Source organism: Lissotriton helveticus, chromosome 1_1 (genome assembly GCF_964261635.1).
Source record: "Lissotriton helveticus chromosome 1_1, aLisHel1.1, whole genome shotgun sequence".
In the NCBI taxonomy this organism is placed as follows: Eukaryota; Metazoa; Chordata; class Amphibia; order Caudata; family Salamandridae; genus Lissotriton; species Lissotriton helveticus.
The window spans coordinates 1,431,370,926-1,431,395,130 of record NC_136057.1 but is presented as its reverse complement, the minus strand read 5'-3'; the positions used below and the strand labels follow the sequence as shown (position 1 = coordinate 1,431,395,130).

General features: G+C 44.4%; 1 long non-coding RNA gene across 1 annotated transcript in view; it reads left to right on the top strand.

Moving 5' to 3' along the window:
- Positions 1-5,711: 5,711 nt before the first annotated feature.
- LOC144773237 (uncharacterized) overlaps positions 5,712-24,205 on the top strand; it is a 39,419-nt gene continuing 20,925 nt past the window's right edge. The window contains exons 1-3 of the long non-coding RNA XR_013599933.1: positions 5,712-5,778; positions 6,625-6,690; positions 16,040-16,131. This is a non-coding gene — a long non-coding RNA (uncharacterized LOC144773237). The remainder of the gene's footprint in view (positions 5,779-6,624; positions 6,691-16,039; positions 16,132-24,205) is intronic.

Genomic DNA, 24,205 nt, shown 5'->3' with positions numbered 1-24,205 from the left:
TAATATATTCATTCATTCATTTATGAACTACACATTGATTCTGACAAACTTTTACACACTAACATAGAAATATAGTTCTTTCTTTGACCAGTGAAGGTAATTCTAAAAAAACAGTTTTTTTGTTTTTTTTTGTTTTCTATTTTTTTGTGTTTTCTCAACAAATTCCAAGCAGAACAAAAGAATGAAAAAAACAAATAACTAATGTCGAGAACACCAATGATCCTGCATCCTGCGTTTTATCAGGTCCATAGACTGTTCTCCATAACACAAAAGTTTATCACAATAAATGCATACAATTTTAACTTTAGCAAAGCCAGAATCAATTTGTGGGTGCGGACTGCTTGCTGAAAATGCTGCTGCAGCAGTTGATGTGCTTGGTCCAGCAGCAGGAGGGTTCTCGTGCAACGTGCGCATTGCAGCTGGAGCAAAGTTATTGGGGTGCAAGTTCTTCATGTGTCGCACCATATTTGATGTGCCAAAGGAGTAATTTTTACATGGATCACCCCTTGAAAGAGTTGTTTCGCAAATTTTACAGGTTACTTTTGGAGCATTAACCTTTTTTTGTCCTTCTGGAAAAGTAAAAAACTTCCAAATTAGAACTTCTTTCCTCTTCTTTGGAGGTTCTTCAGGAATGAAATCTCCCTCTGAAGAACTGCTGGAAGATGAGAACATTGCTCTTAATATGGTGATCTTCCTTCTATTTGAGAAGATTCTCAGAAGAAATGCTTCATCTTAGAAACTCAAAGTCGAATAATTATAATGGGACGGAACTTTAAAAAGTCGCAATAGGAAAAGTTATGAACCAATCAAATCTCTACTTTTAAAGTCACATGGCTTTGCGTACGCTTATGATGCGCTTGCGCAGCTCTATCAATACGAGTACGCATGATGTTCTACCGCAATTTGTGTAATTGTTTTTTAAAGTAATATATGATTGTTACAAGTATTAAAAAAAATCAGTTATCCCAAACGTCTGCTCTTAGTATGTACATTAAATACATAAATAAATGTTTTAAACCAAGTAGAAACATTGCGTACAGAACGCCGTACATGACGTCACACCGGAGCTTTAATGCGACGCGTAATGTCAAAGCATATTCATACCGTATGCGCGGGTACGCGCTGAGTATGATAAGCAGTACAAACTATGGTGCGATCACCTTCCCAGTGACAAATCACAGCTCAGGGCGCGCTAAGGAGAATGATTAGAAGTGCTGACTCACTGCAGATCCGATTCTGGGCCTGCCTCTGCGTACATGATAACACCGCCCTCATCTCTCTCTGTTGTTAATTGTTAGTGCACACACTCATACTTACACATGCGCGGTGCATGTCCGCCCACACTCCCCACATGCCACCACCTAAAATGCTTGCTATCACTAAGCCTGGAAACCAATACATTAGCCAATGGGATGTCCCCCAGGGCCGTCATTCTTGCAGACCAAGAAAACGCTACCAATCACGGCCCTCGGCTTGATTTGGTCAGCCCCTGCAGTTCCCATATAATGCGGGCACTGACGTGAGCACGGTCTCTTTTGCCTGCCTCTGCTGCGGTGACAGACAGACTGTTGTCATCGATTTTACTACGAACTGATTGCTCGAACAGAGGAGGACTCCTGACACTTGACATGGTGTCACAGCTGCTGCCGCCGCCCATCCACAATACCATAGGCGCGGAGGCGGCGCCGCCCACATGCAAAACACCCCAGACTCAGCGAAACCGCAGCCTTTGAAGACACGACAAAAGACAGACAGAAGCAAAGGTAAGAGAAGATGTCACAACATCAGCCTCCACTGTAAAATATATATCCATAATGCTATTTTTTTCTCCTTCATATGGCTTTCCTACCCCTCAATGGTTTTAAATTGTATGCACATAGTTTAAAAGTTTCTTTCTACGTCACGACTTGCTCAACACCTCTATTTTTTTTAATAATTGTTCGTCAATGAATTTCTGTGTAGTATTTCTTTAGTGCACCACGTGCTCAGGCCTCTATTATTAATTATGCGTGCATGATGGTATTTTTTTTCTGTGTCACAAAGCCGTCCCAGGCCTCTTTTTTTATAAATTCAGCACACATGAATTTCTTTTTCGTATGTCTCTACTACGCCACATGCTTAGGCCTCTATTATTAATTTTGCGTGCAGGATGGTATATTTTTCTACGTCACGCGACCCTCCCAGGCCTGTATTCTTATTGATCTTCCTTTGTTGATCCTAATATTTCCTTCTGTGTCAAGCACCACTCCCAGGCCTCTTTTTTTTATAAATTGAGCATCCATGAATTTCTGTGTCATATTTTTGAACAGTGTCACGTGCTTTGGAATCTGTTCTTTTTATTGTATGTACACGATGAAATACTTTTCTGCAACACATGACCCTCCTACCCCTCAATGGTTTTAAAGTGTGCTTACATAATTGAAATGTTTCTTTATAAATCACGAGATCCTATACACCTCTGATTTTTATAAATTGTGCGTGCATGAATTTCCGTGTCGTATTTTTGAAGAATGTCACGTGCTTTGGAATCTGTTCTTTTTATTTTTATTGTATGTACATGATGGTATACTTTTCTTCAACACATGACCCTCCTACCCCTCAATGGTTTTAAAGTTTGCTTACATAATTTAAATCTTTCTTTTTAAGTCACGAGGTCCTATACACCTCTAATTTTTATTAATTATGCGTGCAGACATTTCTGTGTCGTATTTCTGTACTACACCATGTGCTTAGGCCTTTATTATTAATTGTGTGTGCATGATATCATATATATTTCTGCGTCACGAACCCGTCTCATGCCTCTATTCATATTCATCTTCCGGTCATGATCGTAATATTTTTACTTCGGTGTCACGAAACACTCCCAAGTCTCTTTTTATATAAATTGACCGTGCATGAATTTGTGTCCCGTTTTAGAAGTGTGCTTTTGGCTCTGTTATTAATTAAATGTGCATAATGGTATTTTTTTCTGCATAACATGGCCCTCCCACCCTTCAATGGTTTTAAATTGTGCATACATAACGGGAATTTTTATTTCTGCATCACGAAGTCCTCAAGGCCTGTTTTTTTTTTATAAATTCGGCATACATTAATTTCTTTTTCGTATTTCTCTACGACGCCACGTGCTCAAGCCTCCATTTTTAATTGGCCGTGCATGATAGTATTTTGTTTTCTGTGTCACGAGGCCCTCCCAGGCCTGTATTCTTATTGATCTTCCTTTGTTGATCCTAATATTTCCTTCTGTGTCCCAGGCCTCTTTTTTTGTAAAGTGAGCGTGCATGAATTTCTGTGTCGTATTTTAGAAGAATGTCACATGCTTTGGGATCTGTTATTTTTATTGTATGTACATGATGGCATACTTTTCTGCAACACGTGACCCTCCTATCCCCTCAATGGTTTTAAAGTGTGCTTACATAATTGAAATCTTTCTTTATAAGTCACGAGGTCCTATACACCTCTAATTTTTATAAATTGTGTGTGCATACATTTCTGTGTCATATTTCTGTACTATGCCATGTGCTTAGGCCTTTATTATTAATTATGCGTGCATGATATTATATATTTCTGCGTCACGAGCCCCTCCCATACCTCTATTCATATTCATCTGCCGGTCATCATCGTAATATTTTTTTCTTCAGTGTCACGGAACACTCTCAAGCCTCTTTTTATATAAATTGAGCGTGCATGAATTTGTGTCGTATTTTTGAAGTGTGTCACGTGCTTTCCGCTCTGTTATAATTTAAACGTGCATCATGGTATTTTTTTCTGCATAGCATAGCCCTCCCACCCCTCAATGGTTTTAAATTGTGCATACATAATGGAATTTTTTCCTTCTACGTCACGAAGTTCTCCAAGCCTCTTTTTTTATAAATTCAGCATGCATGAATTTCTTTTTCGTATTTCTCTACTACGCCACGTGCTTAGGCCTCTATTATTAATTGTGCGTGCATGATGGTATTTTTTTTCTACGTCACGTGACCGTCCCAGGCCTGTATTCTTATTGATCTTCCTTTGTTGATCCTAATATTTCCTTCTGTGTCACGAAGCACTCCCAGGCCTCTTTTTTTAATAAATTGAACGTCCATGAATTTCTGTGTCATATTTTTGAACAGTGTCACGTGCTTTGGAATCTGTTCTTTTTATTACATGTACATGATGAAATACTTTTCTGCAACACATGACCCTCCTACCCCTCAATGATTTTAAAGTGTCCTTACATAATTGAAATGTTTCTTTATAAACCACGAGATCCTATACACCTCTGATTTTTTTAAATTGTGCGTGCATACATTTCTGTGTCATATTTTTGAAGAATGTCACGTGCTTTGGAATCTGTTCTTTTTATTGTATGTACATGATGGTATACTTTTCTTCAACACATGGCCTTCCAACCCCTCAATGGTTTTAAAGTTACATTTCTGTGTCCTATTACTTTACTACACCATGTGCTTAGGCCTTTAATATTAATTGTGTGTCTATGATATTATATATTTCTGCGTCACAAGCCCGTCTCATGCCTCTATTCATATTCATTTTCCGGTCATGATCGTAATATTTTTACTTCGGTGTCACGGAACACTGCCAAGTCTCTTTTTATATAAATTGAGCGTGCATGAATTTGTATCCTGTTTTAGAAGTGTGTCACGTGCTTTCGGCTCTGTTATAAATTAAACGTGCATCATGTTATTTCTTTCTGCATACCGTAGCCCTCCCACCCCTCAATGGTTTTAAATTGTGCATACATAATGGACATTTTTCTTTCTACGTCACGAAGTTCTCCAAGCCTCTTTTTTTTATAAATACAGCATGCATGAATTTCTTTTTCGTATTTCTCTACTACGCCACGTGCTCAGGCCTCCATTATTAATTGGGCGTGCATGATTGTATTTTTTTTCTGCGTCACGAGGCCGTCCCAGGCCTGTATTCTTATTGATCTTCCTTTGTTGATCCTAATATTTCCTTCTGTTTCACGGAGCACTCCCAGGCCTCTTTTTTTATAAAGTAAGCGTGCATGAATTTCTGTGTTGTATTTTTGAAGAGTGTCACGTGCTTTGGAATCTGTTCTTTTTATTGTATGTACATGATGGTATACATTTCTGCAACACGTGACCCTCCTACCCCTCAACGGTTTTAAATTGTATATACATAGCATAAATGTTTCTTTCTGCGTCACGAGGTCCTCCAGACCTCTAATTTTAAAAATTCTCCGTGCATAAATTTCAGTTTCGTATTTTTAAACTGTCATGTGCTTAGGCCTGTATTGATATAAATTGTGCGTTCATAATATTATTTTTTTTAATCCGTCACGTGGCCCTCCCAGCTCTGTTTTCCTTTATTTTTGTGGGATATATACTTTCTGGTTCATCGTATTTGCCCCCTCCTAATTCACCCATTAGTTTTAACATTTATTACTGCGTCACGTGACACTCTCAAACCTGTATTCTTTAAAAAGATGCGTACATGGTTGCAATAGTTACTGCTACCTCATATGGCCCTCTCAGACCTCTATTTGAATTAATGTTTATGAGTAGAATCGAGTAACGTTTAGAAGACTATGACAAATGTAAGATAATTTTAAAAGTTTTTCAAAAAAACATTGTTCCTTTTCAAAATATATTTATTAATATTCACTTTTTCTAATACTTATAACTCTAAACAAATGTATTTGGGTTGTACTGTAAACCTAATATCGATTGCATTTTAACTTTACAGGTACCTTTTCAGAAAATGGACATTCTTCTTACTCCGACAAATACTGCCTGTCATTGGATACTTCTGGTAAGTGCAAGTTTTTCAACATTTATTAGTCCGTTTTCAAAGTTATTCTTGGAAAATATTACTGGTTGTAATAGTTTAAACTTTCTAAAAAAATGTTATCAAATAATTTAAATGGTAATCTTTTCAAATAATTTTGTAATGTATCTAATGTAGACATCTGTACCGTAAAATGTAAACTCTCCATACTAAAAATCATATTTCTACAATATTTTCTATACACTTCCAAACCTTTAACAAAGACAATGGGTCATGATTCACGGAGTAACAAAATTCAGACCTGTCAAGAGTTTTCATTAAATTTTAGGTAACTTTTCCCTACAAAAAATGTTCCTTACCTCTTTATTATTTATTATATTGCATAAATATAAAATTGCCAATATAATTTCTCTTTATGAAATTAAAAAAAGCAAACTATTAAACATAATCATCCGTATCTCTCTAAAAGATTTCCGTACAACAATTGAAGCGTCACGACTATCACCAATGGCAGTTACTCATCTTCTTAATAGTTTACTTCTTTAAAATACTCGTAAATAGCAAAAAGGGTTTTCAAGGATAACATTTATGAACATCTAACAAACTAATCTATAATGCCCGTCGGAACCATATTGCTATTTGCATATCATTTTGTCTCACCACTACTATGGTCCTAACACAGTTGCTATCAAACCTATGATTGGTTTTCAACCCCAATACAAATAATTATTGCTGTTTTGAATAGTTGCCACAGTCCCATTGCGTTGATTTCAAAACCCTTGCAACATCTACAATAATTTGCAAATTAACTTTCCAATGGTTAGCATTGCTATTATGATGCACTTATATACCTCTTTTTTACATTTACAGTCTGTTGAAAAGTCTTGTGCTATCTACAACGAAAAAGTTTCAGCAATTTCTACAGAAAACTTTATGGTAAGGATCTTTTCTAAGTTGCCTCCACTATGTTTGAAAGCTGGCTATGCACCGTCAGGGATGTGGAATTCCTATAGTCCAACGCACTGGATATATTGGTTGGGATCATCGTCAACAAGTTTTCATATGTATTATATCCTTGGAACAAGTAGGCCCAACTCCCAGCAGCACAAACCCTTTGCCAACCAGTTAGCAATACCACGTAATAGGTCAGGGAAGAGCACTGTCTGCAGTTAACGTAATATGTTTGCCCATATATTAACGCTTTTCAAACCTGTATTTATGCTTCATTAATTGAATGCCTTTATTATTCATCTGGACACTCTAAGTAAATGTTGTAAGCTCTCACTGCATTACTGTCAGTGCCTACTGTATAGAAAAGCATACAGCTCTGAAACACGTCTGACCCACGTATACTTATCAGGAACTCTTGCACCTCTCAATGATCACCATGATATATTTATTGGAGCCAGGGGTATCAAAAAATCACATTTACTTTGTCCTTGGAACAAGTAGTCCATCCCCTGCAGCACAAATCCTTCAGCTGCCAATTTTCAATAAGACGTTCAGGAGCAGCAATGGGAACAGTCTGCTGCCGAGGTAATATTTGTGTCCATATGTTAATGACCTTCCACCACATTGATTAAAACTCATTAATATTAGAGTGAGTTTTCAAAATAAATGTTGTAAGCTGAGACTACTCTACTGGCAGCTTTTCTAGTAAAAAAAGTGTACACACATTTGCAACGTTTACTACTATGAGGCTATGTTTCCAGCGCTTTGCAAATACTTTGTTTGTGCTCAGATCACGCTAGGAGCCATTTAGAGCTACTGCGTGCAACGTGTTTGAATTTTTAAAAAACGCCGATTTTTAATTCCTAAATTGTTGAATTTCCATACTGCTTGCACCCAGCACACCTGGCACTCAGTAGGCACTATTTTCGCCTTGTCCTGACGATCACAGCCGATTTTAGGGCTGGAGATCGAGGTGCAGTATTGACATATTGTACAGCGGCCATATTGAGTGAGGGGGCGAGAGCAGTGAGAGAGCTCCAGTGTCCTCAACTTAAGGAATCGGTTGTTCTCCCCGCTAGCGGGCGCGTTTGTGGACGCGCCATCTCAGCGCCGGAGTCACGCCAGAGTCAGCCCGTCTGCGCCCGTCCGCGCCTCGGACGTGCTTCTGGGCGATGGCTTCATCATCTAACTCGGACCCTGACTCAGCACAGGTATCTCCTACAGCCAAAGATGTGATAAACCCCTTAGAAGCCCCTCATATTAAATATACGTCAGCCCATTTGAAGGCACTACAAACGGCTATTAAATCTTCCTGCAGACTCTTACACTTAGAGGAGGGAAAGGATTCCTGTCCAACATGCCACCTACATATTGACCCAGTAGGGACCAAATCCACGCAGAATGATACCTTCAAAACTCAGCAAAAATCACAAATATTTTCCTTCATTAGTCTCAACTGTCGCTCCTTACCAAAACATAAATCAGAAATTTTTAATTTGCTCTTAGATGAAACACCGGATGCACTGTTTGTTACAGAAACATGGCTCAAAGATAGCTCAGGACCTGATATAGTTATGGCACTTCCTGATTCCTATGCCATTACCAGACTGGACAGGGATAAGAAACCTGGTAGAGGAATTGCTGTAATTTTAAAAAAATTATTTCACTGCGATTTTAAGCCGCTTTCATGCGGGGGTTCTGAGGCGGCAATTTTTAAACTTACACTAGCCCCTAATTTCACCCTATCCGGTATCCTTATATATCGTCCTCCCGAGGCGGCAGCATCCAAATGGGTCACAAATATGTCTGAACTCATCGGTCCACTGGCTATGAGAACTGCCAACTTTACTATTCTAGGTGATATAAACCTGCACTTAGAGGATGAGGATTGCTCCTGGGCCAAAGTTCTTATAAATGACTTAGCAGCTATTAATTTAACCTTAAAGAATTCCGGTCCTACACACCGTGCAGGGCATCTGTTGGATCCCATCTTTTCCAACCTCAACAACATTGAGACGCAGTCTGCCCAGCCTTTGCCTTGGTCCGATCACTTCCTGATTAAATTTAATCTTCAGGTTGACCTATCAAACAACGATAACATACCTTTACCCACTCAGCTCATAAGGAAATGGAAAAAACTTGATATTGACAATCTCAATGCCCTACTGGAAAAACATCGCCCTTGCACTAAGACTACTGTTCAACAGCTCTCCTCCACAGTACAAAACTGGCTTCTTTCAGCCATTGATTCCATTCTGCCTAAAACAAAGTTAAAACAAAACACCCATCGCTCTCCTGCACCTTGGTTCAATGATATTTTACAAAATGAAAAAACTAAATGTAAGAATCTCGAACGTCAATGGAGGAGGTTTTACTTACTTGCAGATAAGGAAAAATATAAAATTCAGCTAACAGCTTACCAAAAACAGTGTAACAAAGTCAAAGCAGAATTCATCTGCACAAAAATCACAAATGCTTTAGACCACTCTAAAACACTTTTCAAGTTAGTCAAAGAGCTGGCGGGATCCAATACGTCCCAACCTCCACCTGAGCTAAACAAAACGCAATGTGACATGTTAGCCAACTTTTTTATTCATAAAGTTGATAAAATTCACCAAGACATCAACTATGCTGCCAATGAACACAACTTCACTCCTGAAGCGACCCCCAATTGCTCATCACATACGTCAGGTAATACCATAGGTACTACTGATTGCCCTTCCTTGGATGATACATCTTTTGCCACACTAGATAGTTGGCCCCTGCTGAATCCTGACATGGTTCAAGGGCTACTAAAAACCATCAAATCAGGCTCTCCTAGAGACCCACTGCCATGTTCAATCTTAAAACAACTAAGCAGTAACGTTCTAACTACAATTACCGATCTCCTTAATACGTCGTTACTTGAACAAACTGTACCCAGTGAATGGAAGCATGTGATGATTCATCCACTCTTAAAGAAAGCTGGCGCAGACCCCAACCTGCCAGCTAACTTTCGCCCAATATCATTGCTACCCACCTTTGCTAAATTATTAGAGAAGCATGTTCATCGTTGCCTTACAGATTTCATCACCACTCATGATCTGTTACCCACTCACCAGTCGGGATTTCGTGCAGGTTTTTCCACTGAGTCTACATTGCTAGGAGTGACCGAAAACATCCGTCGCATGGTAGATAAGGGCGAAACAGTAGCACTTGTGCTACTCGACCTCAGCGCGGCATTCGACACCGTGTCGCATGCGGTCCTCGCCCAGACTCTCCACTCTCTAGGTATTCGCGGGGCAGCTCTTAATTGGATCAGATCACTATTAGAAAATCGAACGTTTCAGGTATTTTCGCAAACTGCCTGTTCTGATACAAGGACATTTAAACACGGAGTACCTCAGGGCTCCATTCTCAGCCCGTTGCTTTTTAATGTTTATATGAGTCCCCTGTCCAAGATTGTGGAAGACACTGGGCTTTTAATGTTTTCTTACGCTGATGACTCTCAGCTGCTTTTTTCACTATCAGCAGCAGACGCTGACAATTCATCCTCCCTACAACTCGGACTTAGTAAAATCGCCGGTTGGATGCAGAAAAACTTTCTAAAACTTAACGGCGAGAAAACCGAGTTAATCGTGTTAGGTAAAAACAAAGATCTTTGGGGACCCCAACACTGGCCATCTGAAATGGGTACCCCCCCTACCCCTGTCGCGCATGCCCGCAACCTGGGAGTCATTATTGACGACTCACTCAGTCTACACCAGCAAGCAGTAAAAACGTCATCCACCTGCTTCGCCATATTGAAATGGCTTAAAAAGATCTGCTGGATGCTACCTGAAAACACCAAGAAAACAGTTGTCAACGCCCTGATCACATCCAGATTAGATTATGGCAATGCTCTGCACCTGGGGGCAAATAAAGCTACTGTCCGCAGGTTACAGTCAGTACAGAATGCAGCAGCCAGACTACTCTGGAAAATTCCCATCACTACTCCAACTACCAAATACATTAGGAAACTACACTGGTTAAAAATTAAAAATCGGGTCAAATTCAAATCCCTATGTTTCATGCACAGGATTTCCACCAAAACCGATCCAAAATACCTACAAAGCCTGATGCGCCCCTACCGTCCTTCTAGATCTCTTCGGTCCTCTATGGCAAATAATTTTGAAATCCCAAAGATCAAGTTGTCACGCATGGGTGGCAAGTCCTTTTCTTTTCTAGGACCCACACTTTGGAATTCAATGCCACACACATTGCGGTCTGAACCAAGCTACATCAAATTCAGGATAGCCCTAAAAACATGACTATTCAACATCTAATTCCTGTAACCGCATTGACACTGGGATCTGTCGCGCTGGGAAACCCTTTGCTGGGTAGCTGTGCGCCATATAAATTCAAACAAATAAATAAATAAAAATATGTTTCCTGCTCCCAGAATGCTCTGTTTTTTTATGCAAATAATTGCAGAAGCTTAAAAGCAAGATTGAAGATTCTTTCCTTTCAAACTAAAATGCTAATAAAAAAGGGAAAGCAGGAAAAAAAAACATTTTGCTAAACTACTATAAAATTTGACTTACCATTTTTTGGCAGAATCTTTTAGTTAAATGTTGATCCATACTATTTCTCAAAAATGTCATTATGGAAAATCTCTAACTAGTTTCAAAAAGAGTATGGAAAACAAACATTGGCAAAGGCAGTAACTCTAAAATTGATGGTCAGCTTTTTAGTTTTGTCATTGCGTGACTTCTTTTGGCATCGTGTTACTAAAACGTTATTGCAGTGGAAGCTGCTGTGCCCTCACCATTAAAACAAACTTTGGCAAAACCCAAAAATATTTTTGGTTTTAAAAAGCACAAACTTTCACAGTAGTTACTGGCACTGAACAAAACTACTTTGTGTGCCGATATCCAGATTATGATACTGCATATTCTGACCCTTGAACTAAGTTTGCCATATAAATACCTTTAAAGTTTTTATTTCAACAACCTATTCATCTTTAAAACATGCAATATTAATTACAACTTACTTTTCACTTTCTTTTCAACAGGCCCAATGTTTTGAATGCAACTTATGACCACCTTCAATCCATAAAAGGAATTGTAAATTATACTTACCTGTTACTGCCTATATATGTAAAAAAAAATCTTTTGTTGAGTCTATACACACCTTTTGCATTAGGACTATGAAATAGTGTTGTAAAAATATCATTCATTCTATTGTCAGATATCTACCTTGGTGACAGTGAAATTACCACTACTTTTTATACTACCATCGAACAATATTGTGTAGAGGAACAGTGTTGCTTCTTGACCTTCAAAGAGGAACAGTTAAATGTATATTGAAACAGCTACACAAAATGATTCCTGAATTACAAAAAGAAAATTAAGGGGCCTATTAGGATGACGGGCAGACTTTGTCCGCCCGTCATCCTAGCGGGGATTGGGACGGCCGCCATAAGGGCGGGGGTCCCACAGGGGGGGTATTAGGATGTGCCCGCCACAGTGGCAGGCACATTCTGCATTTTTAGCATTGTGACGGGCGGTGCTCTCGGCACCGCCCGCCACATTGCTAAAAATGCATTTCAGCATTTGCATAAACAAAGCGGCAGGCACCGCGCGGTGCCTGCCGGTTTGTTTATGAAAATGAAGGGGGGTACCACAGGTACCCCTTCCTGTGTGCAACCCCCACCCCTCCGCCCCCAGGCATGTCTGAAAGCCGATGCCAATATGGGTGGCGGAGTCTAATAGACACCGCCACCATATTAAACATTTTCCGCCCCGGCCGCAAGGCAACAGGGGCGGAAAATCGGCGGACGGTCTTTCCATCAGCCGCGGTCCCCCCGCCATTCTAATATGGCGGGGGAATTCTGGAGAGGATGTTGAGCAAATTGCCCACACCAGGCTGGCAGTGGCTACCTCCAGCCTGGCGGGGGCAATCCGCCCGACATTATAATGGGTCCCTGTTAGACCTGTCAGCCCTTTAGGTGGTCCATTCTTATTATTTATTTATTTTGTCCCCTATTGCCTCCTAACTTTTTTTTCCCTTTTTATCCATTGGAATTTTTGGCGTTGTCCTAGGGGTTAGGTGCTACCCTGTGCCTCTAATTTTTGTTATTATGACCTAGCTGCCCATACAAAATGGTGGATACAGAGACACAAAATGGTGGCTGGCAACTGCCACTTTTTTTACCTCAGGGACCAGTGCCATAAGAATACACTGGGAAGGCTCTAGAACCTTCCAGCTGATTCCAATGGCCAGGGCCCAGTCTATAAAAGGGCAGAACCAGGGCGGCCATTTTGGTGGGGAGTAGCCAGAAAGAGTCTGGAGGGAACCTGGTTAGGAGTAAAGCGGTGGCAAAGGGAGGAAGGCACACTGATCCTGGTTAGATCATCCCTAGGGTCGGCTGTCCTGGTTGTAGATGTCACCCCCTAGTTACTGACTGAGCCCTACCACTGGTTCGTTGACTTTATACCATCCAACCTTAGTAACTTCCCTAGAAGCAACGTCACTGATCTTCCGGTGAAAAGCGGGACATTGCCGATCTAGGAATTACTTTAGGAATGTCATCAAATTGTGGAGAGACTGTCCCGTTACTTCCCCTTTTGCACCTTTCACCACTTGAGCAGAAATCCTGTAAGGAACAAGGCCGGTGAGGGACGTCTGACCCGGGAGGAAAGGAGGGCGAACAGTGGTCGGGTGGTTGTGGAGTATGATCCTAAAACCCCCGTCCAGGGCTGTCCGGAGTTATCGGGCCCAGTGACCGACCGGTCTAGTCCCTCTGGCCATAATCCTAATCATCTTGTGGACATAGTACGAGTGGTGCGGAAGGTCGGGTGAATCTCCGCCACTGTCCCCAGGACTTTGCTGGACAAAGCGTAGGGGGAAAGTTAAACTTACCTTAAGGCGGCTGGCTGCTGAGATTCCCGCCGCCGAGCGGTGCCCCTGCTGAGAACTGACGGCGTCGGCTGGCCCCTCATTGAGGAGATTGGGAGGTAGGGAGGGGCCCGGGTTTGGTCCGCAGAGTGTGGGTTCCCCCTGAGGAGGCGCCGCGGGAGATTGCGCGCTCTGACAAGCAAACACCAGAAGAAGGGGGGGGGAGGAAGAGGAGGCCGGCCTGCATTCCACACCCACCCTCTCTGACAAGCGAGAGGAGGGCGGGATCGGAAGCCGATAGCAACGCAAAACAAACCACTGTGTATTCCCAGTCCAAGCAGCTGCCGGGAGCATGAAATCCCTGGGCTGGCGGCCGATTGAAGCAACAGGAGAGCGAGCGGAGTGAGCGGCTCCAGAACCACACAGCAGTCACTTGGTAAGGTCGTGAAAGTGTGGTTGGGAGCCTCAAGTACTTTAAGGGCATTGTTGCCACCTCCAGAGTTAGCGGAGTCCTGCTGAGAGACACGAAGAAGAACAGCAGAGAAAGGGGAGGGAGGCCTTTGGAACCCTACTAATTCTACACAGACCTGCAGGAGGGAAGCATTAAGCAGCAGTAGAGGGGTCATTGTGTGAGAATTGTCGAATACACCAGGGTTTTTCATAAAAGTACTTTGAACAACTAACTGTCAAATCTTATGCCCAGGAGCGGATTTCTAAAAGAGTAAGATTGTTGCGTAATTGACTGGAAACGCGAACTGAACCACAATTGTGAGACAATTTCGGATTGTTAATGCTAAAGGTCTAGATATAGTAACAGAATATAACAGAACTGTTTGGAGCCTGTTTCTCTTTCAGTGGAGGGAGGGAAGGGATAGTGAATTGAGCCTAATTACACTGCTATTCCACTACAGAATGTGTGGTTAAACAAGAATTGCCAGAGTACCATGATTCGATGAAACTGGGGGAAAGTTTATAAAAGCAAGTAACTTGAATGTAATAATCTAAATGTACATGTGGCATTAGATCTACAACCAAGAACAAAACAAGAAACCATCTAAAAAGAAAATATAAAGATTTTCTACTTTTCTTAACACGGTGTGGCGTTTCCTTTTTGGTGGATGGGCATTTGGTTACTACTTAGGTATGATGCAAGTATGACACTGTTGCCTTTGCGAAAGTGTTTTCCACTCTGAGCCAGGCTACCCTATGTGGACTGGTAACCCCAGGTCCAACATAATTGGTGTCCAGCGGTGGGATTGGAACTTATGCTTGCATCTGCTTAGTAGTGGCTCAGTGTGCGCCACATACCCACACCTGGAGTTTTCTCCTGGCGGTCTCCCTAATTAACAGTTTTGCTTTTCCAAATTTACTCCTGGTGGTGGGTGGAGGTAGCTATTACTTTACACCCTTCCTTAACTTCTTCCAGGTGGCTGTTTGAAACCCTGTTGGCAAAATGGAATTTGATTTGGAAGAGTTGGAGACCTATACTGCGGCACAACTCAGAGAATTTTGTCAGAAAAAGGGGGTGTTTTTCAAGCGAGGTGCGAAAAAGGGGGAACTCCATGTTGAGCAGTAACGAGAGTCACTCCAGTTGTTTCCTCTTGACGCCGCAAACTCCCAACTCCCTCAAGGATCAACTAACACAATCAGGATTGAAACTCTGACTATGTCAACTACTCCATAAGGGAAAGGGGAAGTGGAGAGAGAAACAAACAAACAACAACAAACACTGGTTCCTGTTGCTGTTTCTCTTGAAAGTGTTCTAGGCCGTAGTTTTGAATTCATGCAATCCTGGTTTCACGTAATCCTGTGACACAGTACACTTGGTCAACAACTCTGCCAATTAATATTAAAGATTTCTTAAATATTAAATCACATCAAGGTTTACTGACCATAGAAATTAACGGCCCTTGTTCACACTTAACTGAGTCAGGAGTCAAGTACATCCAATTAAACTAACTTAGGACTGCCTCCTTAAAAACAAAGTTGAGATTAATCAATTCTGAACCTTTTGTCTTAAAAAACATGAATTAATTAGTATGTTAATTTGTTAGACTAATTAACTCTTGTAACTCATGCACATGCACATACCTGAAGATCTCAGTAGTTTCTCAGTTCAAGGGATTCTGAAAATTAAGAATTAAAAGAACAACAAGCAACCTATACTCTGGGCTGTTTGTAAATATACTTAACAACTTAAATCCCCAGAGATTAAGTATTGCTCTAAAACTATCTTTGGCTTTTGATAACTATTTAACATCCATTAATATTGAAGTCTCAGCAAAATTCAAACTGATAACTGAATTGCTTTTGTCAAGGTTTGTTTAACAATTCAGTCTACCGATTACCTACAGCATTTGTTAATTTCAAAACTTGTTTTGTCTTGGCACGAAACCCCAAAGTCAATGTTCTTTTAGTCCTTCTTTGAAATAATTAATCTTACTGTCCTTTCTCGCTTTTGGTCGGTCCGTCGAAGAAATCACCGGCTTGACTTCCGTCGTGGGAAAGAAGTCGTCATCTGTCCTCGTGGCTCCTCGGAAAACTTCACCCAGACGAACAAGTATTCTGGTAAGAGGCTAGCGGAAAGGGTCGGAAATCAAGTTGAAGTAACAGGAATTAAAGGGGCTGGAGGCGGTTGGGCTTAAACTTAAATAAAAGGAAAATGCCAGGAATCAGGTCGAGTTCAAGGTCGGAGCCGCTAAACTGAAGTGCTCTTCGTATCGTCAACTTGAGATGAAGCACAGAACCGTTAGCGCTCGCTCCTTAAGTAGACTTCTCCCTCAGACTTGAACGTTCTGTCAAGCTGCGCGTGAAAGCCTTTCTAAATGTCCACGCGATCAACAAAGTGCGCAATCAGGTAAAAGCCTCATGTCAAAAATTAACAAGCATTGGTCAAGGCAACAAATAAACATTGAAAACTATAATTTGCCTTTCAGAAATGATTCCTTTCTAATTTAAGTCCTTCACAACAAGTTTTTCCTAATTTAATAACCACAAGGAACATTACAGGATCTGGTACATTTAACAGATTAGTTGTGACACAAGATTACGTAGGAAAACCAGTTGCAATGAGTGCACTCCTAACACTCCAAACCAGCTTGAGAGCATGGGTGGCAGCTCACCCAGACGGGAGAAGGAGGAGGAAGAGTGGGATTGGGACACTGTCATCGGAGTGGATGTACTGTCCCAAACCGAAGGGGGAACCTACTAACAGGGCCTAGGACACTTTCGAGGGAGGGCAGTAGTGTCTCTGTAAGGAGCTTGACTGAAGCCGAATTAGCTGACCGGAGAGAGAAGAGGCAGTTGAAGTGGGAGCTAGCTAGGTTGGAGAAGGAGACGGAGGAAAAGAGGATGGCTCATGAATTGAGTCTAAAGGAGCTAGACCTAAAAGCCCTGCAAATAGGGACTCCCGGTACTCCTGTAGGTGGCAGCAAATTCAAAGACCTAACCAGGGAACTCAGACCCTATTTGTCCAAGGATGTAGTCCCCAGCTACAGCGCAGGGGATGACATTGCAAAGTGGCTGGCTGCCTATGAGGTCTCCTTAAGAGCCCATGGGATATTGGAAAAACACTGGGGGGGGTGGCTTGTATAAATACATGCCTCCTGCAGGAAGGGATACACTTTTGGCCCTAGAGCAGGGAGAGCAGACCCACTACCCCACCATGAAAGTGGCGCTGATAAAAAAGTTTGGGTTGACTCCAGAAAAATACCGACAGAAGTTTAAGAGCAGCCATAAACTGGGCACACAGAATTGGGTGGATTTCCTAGACTATGCAAAGAAGGCCCTGGAGGGGTGGGTGCAAGGCAGCGAGGTGGGGAACTGCGAGGGGTTGTATGATCTTATCCTCAAGGAGCACCTACTCGAGAAATGTTTTCCCGAGCTGCGACAATACCTGGTGGACAGCAAGCTGACCAGCCCCCGGAAGCTTACTGAGGAGGCGGACATCTGGGCTAGTACCCGGGTGTCCTCAAAGGGGACTGGAGGGGATTCCCAAAGGACCAGACAGGGCGCTCCCCAGAAGAAAGAGGGAGGAGATAAAAAGAGGGAGTTCTCAAGAGGCCCCCAAAACAGTTTCCACCATCAATGGCCAAAGAGGGGAAGCTCTGAGAGACACAGGAGCCAGTATGACTATGGTAAGGAGTCATCTGGTGTCTCCAGAGCAGGTGATTCCACATGTACTCCACCCCGCCGCAATGGCTGACGGCAGAATGGGTCACTACCCGGTGGCCGAGGTTCCATTTGAGTGGGAAGGGGTTGCAGGTCTACTTCGAGTTGCCGTAAGCCCTGCCGTGCCAGTTGATAGTCTGTTGGGGAATGATATGGAGCACAATGCTTGGAAGGAGGTGGAATACCAGACTCATTCTGAGAGGCTGGGTATACCTGACTGGGCCTGTGCCAGCACAAGGTCCGCGACTACCTGGAGGGGGAGTTCACCAGGGCTGGAGCCTGAAACAAAGGCACCGCCAGCTGCCAGGAAGGGAAAGATCCGGGGACAGGAGAAGCCTGCCTCAGCATCCACGCCCCGTGAGACGGATAGGCCACCTGTGGTGGTGGACCAGGAGTCCGCGGAGGGGGATGTTGCCTCCCTGGAAAACCTACCTATCCCTGTCGAGTGGGATGTGGAAGGGGGGCCTACCAGGGAGGAGTTTTGTAAGGGTCAGAAGGAGTGCCCTACCCTTGAGGGACTGAGGCGACAGGCCGAAGCCCAGGCAGCAGGTAACGTTACTGGGAACTACCATATTTACTGGGAGGATGGACTCCTCTACAGTGAACCCAAGGCACCAGTGCATGGTTCGTCACGGGCCTTGGTTGTGCCTCAACGTTACCGAGCCTTTCTTTTCGAACTGGCTCATGAGATACCCTTGGCAGGACACTTGGGTCAGGACAAGACCTTTGCCCGGCTTGTCCCCCACTTTTATTGGCCTCAGATGAAGGTGGCATCCGACACTTACTGCCGGACATGTGTGTCTTGCCAAGCGAGTGGGAAAACAGGGGTGAAGCTGAAAGCTCCCCTGGAACCACTTCCTGTCGTTAGCACCCCCTTTGAAAGGGTAGGCATCGACATTGTGGGGCCATTGGATCCACCAACTTCTACTGGTCACAGGTTTATCCTGCTTCTGGTGGATCACGCCACACGGTACCCAGAGGCAATTCCTCTGAGGACCATTACTGCACCTGCAGCGGCTAGGGCCCTGATGGGGATCTTTACCCGAGTGGGTTTCCCCAAGGAGGTTGTGTCCGACAGGGGGGCCAACTTCATGTCGGCTTACATGCGGGCTATGTGGAAGGAGTGTGGGGTTACCTATCGGTTTACCACACTGGAAAGGTTCAACAAAACTTTGAAAGGCATGATCCGAAGTCTGCCTGAGAGCCTGCGGAGGAAATGGGACGTCCTCCTACCCTGTCTGTTGTTTTCCTACAGGGAAGTGCCACAGAAGGGATTGGGCTTCAGCCCTTTTCGAGCTTCTGTATGAGCACCCTGTACATGGAACGCTCAGTCTGGTGAAAGATGGATGGGAAAAGTCTCCCAGGAAGCTTCCCCAGGATGTGGTGAGCTACATGCTGGCCTTCTGGAGCCAAATGGCTAAATTGTGGAAGCAAGCTTCTGACAACTTGGAAGCCAGCCAAGCAGTGATGAAAGAGTGGTATGACCACAATGCTCACCCTTTGGAGTTGGAGCCTGGCGAGAAAGTGTGGGTGATGGAACCTGGAGAGCTGAGTGCCCTTCAGGATTGCTGGACAGGCCCCTGTGAGGTGATTGAGAAGAAGGGTAAGGCCACTTATTTAGTGGATCTTAAGACCCCCCGGCAGCCCCATCGGGTGCTCCATGCCAATCGCCTCAAACCCCACCATGAGAGGCCCGAGGTCATCTTAATGATGGTGACTGATGGAGCAGAGGAAGAGGAGAGTGAGCCTCTCCCTGATCTATTTTTGTCCCAGGAAAAGGATGAGGGAGTGAATCTCTCACCATCCCTGACTCCTGAACAGCGGAGGCACTGCCAACAGGTCCTGGAGCAGTACTCCTCGCTGTTCTCCCTTATCCCGGGAAGGACCCACCTGTGTACCCATGATGTGGACACAGGGGACAGCCCACCTGTGAAGTCTAAGACCTACCGGCTGTCGGATAAGGTGAAGGCCAGCATTCATAGCGAAGTCACTAAGATGCTGGAGCTAGGAGTAATTGAACCTTCGAGTAGCCCCTGGTGCAGTCCGGTGGTTTTGGTACCAAAGGCTGCCCCACCGGGCACTACTCCAGAACTAAGGTTCTGTGTAGATTACCGGGGACTGAATTCAGTAACCAAAACCGATGCACATCCGATCCCTAGGGCGGATAAACTCATTGACCGGCTGGGAGCTGCCCAATATTTGAGTACCTTTGACCTCACTTCAGGGTAGGGTACTGGCAGATCTCCCAAAGACAGATGGAGCAAAGGAAAGGTCAGCCTTCTCCACGCCTGAGGGCCACTACCACTTCTGTGTGATGCCCTTTGGGCTCAAGAACGCTCCTGCCACTTTTCAGCGGCTGGTGAACAAGATCCTCTCCGGGATGGAGGCCTTCTCTGCTGCTTATCTAGATGACATTGCCGTCTTCAGCAGCAGCTGGGAGGACCACTTGTGTCACCTACAAGCTGTTCTCCAATCCCTGAAACAGGCTGGATTCACAATCAAGGCCAGCAGGTGTCAGATCAGGCAGGGGTCGGTGGTGTACCTAGGCCACTTGGTGGGCAGGGGAACAGTGCAGACCCTCCAGGCGAAGATTGAGGCTATCATGGCCTGGGAGCCCCCCAAGACCCAAACCGAGGTCCAAGCTTTCCTGGGCCTCACAGGTTACTACCGTCGCTTTGTGAAAGGGTATGGCACAATTGTGGCACCCTTAACTGAACTCACTTCCAAGAAGCAACCCCGATGGGTAGTCTGGACGGACGCTTGTCAGCGAGCCTTTAACACCTTGAAACAAGCAATGTGTGAGGCTCCAGTCCTAAGAGCCCCTGATTTTTCCAAGGAATTCATTGTCCAAACAGACGCATCAGAACATGGCATTGGGGCAGTGTTATCGCAACTCAATGAAGAGGGTCTGGATCAACCTGTAGTCTTTCTGTCCAGAAAACTGCTTCCCCGGGAACAGAAGTGGAGTGCAACTGAGCGGGAAGCCTTTGCGGTGGTGTGGGCTCTGAAGAAGCTGCGGCCATACCTGTTTGGCTCGCACTTCCTGGTGCAGACAGACCACCGACCCCTTCGTTGGCTGATGCAAATGAAGGGAGAAAATCCCAAGCTGTTGAGATGATCTATCTCCCTACAGGGAATGGACTTCCGGGTGGAACATCGACCTGGAGTGGACCACGCCAATGCAGACGGACTCTCTAGGTATTTCCGCCTTAGTGATGAGAACTCCCAAGGGGTTGGGTAGCTCTCCCCACTTTCAGCTGGGGGGGACGCGTGTTAGACCTGTCAGCCCTTTGGGTGGTCCCTTCCTATTATTTATTTATTTTGTCCCCTTTTGCCTCCTAACTTTTTTTTCCCCTTTTTGCCAATTGGAATTTTTAGTGTTGTCCTAGGGGTTAGGTGCTACCTTGCGCCTCTAATATTTTTTATTATGACCTAGCTGCCCATACAAATTGGTGGGTACAGAGACACAAAATGGTGGCTGGCAACTGCCACATTTTTTTACCTCAGGGACCAGTGCCATAGGAATACACTGGGAAGGCTCTAGAACCGTCCAGCTGATTCCAATGACCAGGGCCCAGTCTATAAAAGGACAGAACCAGGGCGGCCATTTTGGTGGGGAGTAGCCAGAAAGAGTCTGGAGGGAACCTGGTTAGGAGTAAAGCGGTGGCAAAGGGAGGAAGGCACACTGATCCTGGTTAGATCATCCCTAGGGTCGGCTGTCCTGGTTGTAGATGTCACCCCCTAGTTACTGACTGAGCCATACCACTGGTTCGTTGACTTTATACCATCCAACCTTAGTAACTTCCCTAGAAGCAACGTCACTGATCTTCCGGTGAAAAGCGGGACATTGCCGATCTAGGAATTACATCAGGAAAGTCATCAAATTGGGGAGAGACTGTCCTGTTACTTCCCCTTGTGCACCTTTCACCACTTGAGCAGAAATCCTGTAAGGAACCAGGCCGGTGAGGGACTTCTGACCCGGGAGGAAAGGAGGGCGAACAGTGGTCGGGTGGTTGTGGAGTATGATCCTAAAACCCCCGTCCAGGGCCCCATGTAACATGACTGCTGTCCGGCGTTATCGGGCCCAGTGACCGACCGGTCTAGTCCCTCTGGCCATAATCCTAATTATCTTGTGGACATAGTACACGTGGTGCGGAAGGTCGGGCGAATCTCCGCCACTGTCCCCAGGACTTTGCTGGACAAAACGTAGGGGGAAAGTTAAACTTACCTTAAGGCGGCTGGCCGCTGAGATCCCCGCCGCCGAGCGGTGCCCCTGCTGAGAACTGACGGCGTCGGCGGGCCCCTCATTGAGGAGATTGGGGGGTAGGGAGGGGGCCCGGGTTTGGTCCGCAGAGTGTGGGTTCCCCCTGAGGAGGCGCCGTGGGAGATTGCGCGCTCTGACAAGCAAACGCCAGAAGAAGGGGACGGGAGGAAGAGGAGGCCGGCCTGCATTCCACACCCACCCTCTCTGACGAGCGAGAGGAGGGCGGGATCGGAAGCCGAGAGCAACGCAAAACAAACCACTGTGTATTCCCGGCCCAAGCAGCTGCCGGGAGCCTAAAATCCCTGGGCTGGCGGCCAATTGAAGCAACAGGAGAGCGAGCGGAGTGAGCGGCTCCAGAACCACACAGCAGTCACTTGGTAAGATCGGGAAAGTGTGGTTGGGAGCCTCAAGTACTTTAAGGGCATTGTTGTCACCTCCAGAGTTAGCGGAGTCCTGCTGAGAGACACGAAGAAGTACAGCAGAGAAAGGGGAGGGAGGCCTTTGGAACCCTACTAATTCTACACAGACCTGCAGGAGGGAAGCATTAGAGGGGTCATTGTGGGAGAATTGTCGATAACACCAGGGTTTTTCATAAAAGTACTGTGAACAACTAACTGTCAAATCTTATGCCCTGGAGCGGATTTCTAAAAGAGTAAGAACGTTGCGTAATCGACTGGAATCGCGAACTGAACCACAATTGTGAGACAATTTAGGATTGTTAATGCTAAAGGTCTAGATATAGTAACAGAATATAACAGACCTGTCTAGAGCCTGTTTCTCTTCCAGTGGAGGGAGGGAAGGGATAGTGAATTGAGCCTAATTACACTGCTATTCCACTACAGAATGTGTGGTTAAACAAGAATTGCCAGAGTACCATGATTCTATGAAACTGGGAAAGTTTATAAAAGCAAGTAACTTGAATGTAATAATCTAAATGTACATGTGGCATTAGATCTACAACCTTGTTTATACCTTTATTTCGGTAACAATGTACCATAAAAGACAATCGTATAAAACACTACATTTAAATGATTTGTACAATGAAATATAAAATGCATAAAAATAGTACTGGAAAGGAGTTCACAAATAGTAAAAGCAGATCCATACTCAGTCTATGTTTTGAGGCATTTCCTTCTGATGGTCCAAAGAGCGCCCAGGTACTTGGCCATTGTAAAAACAACATGATCTGACAAGTCGGTTTTTAAGACTCTATAAGCGTGCAGACACTTCTTAAATCCCAGATTTCTGCATAGAGGCAGAATCCAGTGTCTACGGATCCCATGGTAAGCTGGACAAAAAAGGAGGATATGGAGCTCACTTTCATCCGAGTTACTACAGACAGGACACATACTACTAGAATCGTGGCTCCATTTGGTTGTAAAAGTTTTGATGGGAAGGGAGCCATGTCTCCACTGAAGGTATAATTTTCTCAATTCATTAGGATAAATTTTGTCTAGAGTAGGTTCCATGATGTAGTTCACTTTATGGGAGAAAAAGGACGCTGTCAGAGACCCAGGATGCTGGTGGGTGAGAATCAGGGAAAGTTTAGATTCACGGTGTGACCTGGCTAGATCCTTTTTGGATAAGGTGTGGCACATGTTCTGAGGGTCAGACCACATACTTGGGAGGCCTACAGCCACCAATTCACGCTTAATATAATGGAGCCATTTGATTCTTCCGGCACCTGGGGTGGCTAGGATCTCCCGTAGACCTTCCCTGTAACTGGCCAATTCAGGGGTTGTCCATAGTCTACGCCAGAAGGCCAGTGGGCGTAAAGCCAGTTCCTCGTCAAGCGGGCGTAAGCCAAGGTCCATTCTCAACGGGACAAGGGGGGTGCTCAGTGGTAGCCCTACAAGGTTACGGATAAATCTATTTTCAACCTTTAGCAATTTAGATGTATTTTCATGGCCCCAGAGTTCTGATCCGTAGATAACAGCCCCCTTGGCCTGGGATCTGTAGATCTGTAGTGGAGGGCCAATCGGCCTAACCGAGGATTTGTTGTTTGCCACCAGCTTCATTATACCTCCCGACTGCTGGGTCAATTTCAGTGCCGCTTTTTCCAAGTGAGAGCTCCAAGTAAATTTATCGTTCAAAGTGATCCCCAGGTATTCGAAGGTATTTACCCTTTCCAGCTTAGTACGTGAGATACTTGGGCAGAAGTGGAGTTTCTGTGGAGGGTTAAAAACCATGAATTTAGTCTTAGTGGCG